This window comes from Schistocerca piceifrons, chromosome X (assembly GCF_021461385.2).
Source record: "Schistocerca piceifrons isolate TAMUIC-IGC-003096 chromosome X, iqSchPice1.1, whole genome shotgun sequence".
Taxonomy (NCBI): domain Eukaryota; kingdom Metazoa; phylum Arthropoda; class Insecta; order Orthoptera; family Acrididae; genus Schistocerca; species Schistocerca piceifrons.
Window position 1 is genome coordinate 814,414,611 of NC_060149.1, and position 4,041 is coordinate 814,418,651.

Here is a 4,041-nt window from a genome sequence, read left to right on the forward strand (position 1 = left end):
AATATACTCATTCGTTTTAGGATTCTGAAAAGTGTAAAGGTAATTATTTTGAAGTAAATGTTAGGTGGTTTTATGGATTGAGAGCTAATGCCAAAGGACACTCTGCAGCAGAAACAATGTGTGCCGTGATGAATATGCCATACCCAACTTGTAAAATCGACAAGTATGCAGGATTTATTGGAGCTGTTGTGGAATCTATTGCATGTGGGTCAATGAAGGGTAATGTAAACGAAGCTGTTGAAATAAATGATGGTATGATTGACATACCAGTAGCTTTTGATGGCACTTGACAGAAGTGCAGTTACAGTAATAATAACTCTGTTGCTACGGTGACCAGTGTGGATACTGGAAGGGTAATAGACTTCCAGACTTAAGCCAAACATTGTTATAAATGTAAATCAGGGAATGAAGAAGGACATATCTGTGACAGAAATTATGAAGGAACAAGTAGTGGTATGGAGGCCTCTGCAGCTATTGAAATTTTTACTCGATCTGTGAATGGAAGGGGAGTCTGTTACATTAAGTTCTTAGGTGATGGAGACTCAAAAGCATATAACAGTGTAGTAGCCACTCAGCCTTATGGTGAGATGATTATCACAAAACTGGAATGTGTTGGCCATGTCCAAAAGAGGATGGGCACCAAGTTGAGGAAGTTGCAACAAAGTTTGAGAGACAAGAAACTTTCTGATTGTACAACCATAAGAGGGAGGCTGACAGACAAAATGATTGATGAACTACAGCAGTATTATGGGATAGCCATCAGAAATAATACTGAGGATTTGTTGAAAATGAAGCAGACAGTATGAGCTACCTTCTTCCACAGACTGTCAACTGATGAAAAACCAGTACACCACCTTTGTCCTCCTGGACCTGATTCATGGTGCAATTACCACAACGTCCAGTACTCAAACAGTTCATACAGCCATAAACATTCCATCCCAGCAGCGGTAGTGGTATTTACAGACACCTAGCAAGTCCTGAATTACTGAAGAAGTGTCTGCATGGTCAGACTCAAAATCCCAATGAGTCGTTCAATAATCTTGTATGGACTCGCTTACCAAAAATTGTTTTTTTGGAATGAAGGCACTAAAGTGGGGGGGGGGGTGTTAATGGTGCTGTTATTGCTTTTAATGATGGCAACATTGGTAGGGTGAAAGTGCTACAGCATATTGGAATTAATTGTGGAGCAAACTGCATCAGAGAACTTGAACGGATGGACAAGGTTCTTATTGATAAAGCAGAATGTGCAGCACAGTTGGCCACTAAGGAGTCCAGGAAGGAGAAAAGAAGAAAAAACTTCGAAAAAGATCAAAAGAGTGATATACAGAATGGCGCAGGGTGCTTCTGAGTGACTAAAAATAAAAATTTAAGCATATATTAAGTGAGTTATGTCTTTTGAAACTTTAGAAGCCGTTCCTGAAAATTTACATTTTCTGTTGTATTTTTTACTAAATCTCAGAAACCACTTCGTGTAGAGTATTCAAATTTTCAGGGATTAATAACATACATATCCTGAGTCTACTGAATTGAAAGAAGAACCTAATGTTATGTATAATTAAAATTATTTACGATATCGTACAAAAAAGTACACAAAATTTTAACTGTGTAATTAAAAAAGCAGTGGCCTTAATCGTGCGGTAACTGTTCCATCCAATTTCCGATATAGAGTACGACACGTCCGTCCCTTTAGAACGCCCGAAACAGAGCGTCTAGTGCAGCCAAAGTACTTCGTCTCCCAGACGCGCCAAAGCGATCTGAAGGTTTATGAAGCACTTCGGTTGCAATATCGTTACTCTTATGTTTCTGAAAACTAGTGAGATTTAATAAACAAAAACAACAGGCACATAGGGTAACCATGAGAGGTTGTCATACTGTAGACTGGGTTAAATACAATGAAAAAAACTAAACTCCTTCCGAACAGGCCATGAAGGCCCAACGGCACCAACCGGCCACAGTGTCATCCTCAGTCTACAGTCGTCACTAGATGCGGATATGGAGGGAAATGTGGTCAGCTCACCGCTCTCCCGGCCGTATGCCAGTTTACGAGACCGGAGCCGCTACTTCTCAATCAAGTAGCTCCTCAGTTTGCCTCACAAGGGCTGAGTGCACCCCGCTTGCCAACAGCGCTCGGCAGACCGGATGGTCACCCATCCAAGTGCTAGCCCAGCCCGACAGCGCTTAACCTCGGTGATCTGACGGGAACCGGTGTTAACCACTGCGGCAAGGCCGTTGGCAAATACAATGAAAAGTATATAAATAATTAATAAGAGAAATTAGGCCTTTTGGCGCCTAGCACCCGAACCTGCCGACCAATCAGAAGCAAGTCCAGTACAATAGGCGGACTCTCCCACGGGACTGATACATATTGTACCATCTGTCGCTTGTACCTCACTCCACTTTTGTACCATACGCTACTTCACGTGTATCAAGCTGCATCAAGGCGAGCTTCTACCAAAATAAAATACTGGCGGCCACTGCCAGGAATATCACATAATAAAAGGTAAAAGTACCTATGTTGAAGAGCTATTCAACTTGCAGTACACATAAGGCACAAAGAATCCGAAATAATAATAGGTTCACCAAGCCAAAAGTATGCTGATTCTCTATGCATCACCTCATAATTGTCGCAGAGTGTTATTAATTTAGTTCCTGATGCTTTCATACGAACGACGTCTCTAGGCTACCACAATATTTATATAAGAGTTAGCGAGGACAAACACAGCGGCGTAGATGGGCAGACGGTTCTAAACATTGCAGAGATTACCCATACACTGCTGATTCATGACCACAAACAACAACCACTTATTTTACCAGTGGTCAGTGTTAGCCGGATTATATCATATATGTTAATAAGAGTGAAGCGCCTATTAAATCAAATAACTTATGGTCTTTATATTTCAGAACAGTGGAAATAGGATTGTAGCGAGTTGATTACTTACCGAGATGTAACGTATAAAACCCGTGTAGTGACTGTCAAGTCAGTTGCATAGCGGATAATAATATTTGTCAGCAGTATCTGTGAAATTAATATACTTACCACAACAATGAACTCGTCAGTTCAGTATCATTATCAGCTCATGAATTGAGGGCTGTCTTCATGAAATTAGACAACTGTAATTGATGTCGATCTAGGAGCGCTCGTACTGCAGATACTTTAAACTGTATTCATGAAATTACACTCCTGGAAATGGAAAAAAGAACACATTGACACCTGTGTGTCAGACCCACCATACTTGCTCCGGACACTGCGAGAGGGCTGTACAAGCAATGATCACACGCACGGCACAGCGGACACACCAGGAACCGCGGTGTTGGCCGTCGAATGGCGCTAGCTGCGCAGCATTTGTGCACCGCCGCCGTCAGTGTCAGCCAGTTTGCCGTGGCATACGGAACTCCATCGCAGTCTTTAACACTGGTAGCATGCCGCGACAGCGTGGACGTGAACCGTATGTGCAGTTGACGGACTTTGAGCGAGGGCGTATAGTGGGCATGCGGGAGGCCGGGTGGACGTACCGGCGAATTGCTCAATACGTGGGGCGTGAGGTCTCCACAGTACATCGATGTTGTCGCCAGTGGTCGGCGGAAGGTGCACGTGCCCGTCGACCTGGGACCGGACCGCAGCGACGCACGGATGCACGCCAAGACCGTAGGATCCTACGCAGTGCCGTAGGGGACCGCACCGCCACTTCCCAGCAAATTAGGGACACTGTTGCTCCTGGGGTATCGGCGAGGACCATTCGCAACCGTCTCCATGAAGCTGGGCTACGGTCCCGCACACCGTTAGGCCGTCTTCCGCTCACGCCCCAACATCGTGCAGCCCGCCTCCAGTGGTGTCGCGACAGGCGTGAATGGAGGGACGAATGGAGACGTGTCGTCTTCAGCGATGAGAGTCGCTTCTGCCTTGGTGCCAATGATGGTCGTATGCGTGTTTGGCGCCGTGCAGGTGAGCGCCACAATCAGGACTGCATACGACCGAGGCACACAGGGCCAACACCCGGCATCATGGTGTGGGGAGCGATCTCCTACACTGGCCGTACACCA

The 4,041-nt window shown here is 45.0% G+C and overlaps 1 pseudogene; it reads right to left on the minus strand.

Annotated features, from left to right (window-relative positions):
• Window positions 1-2,115: 2,115 nt before the first annotated feature.
• LOC124723696 lies at window positions 2,116-2,234 on the minus strand (annotated as a pseudogene).
• Window positions 2,235-4,041: the final 1,807 nt, after the last annotated feature.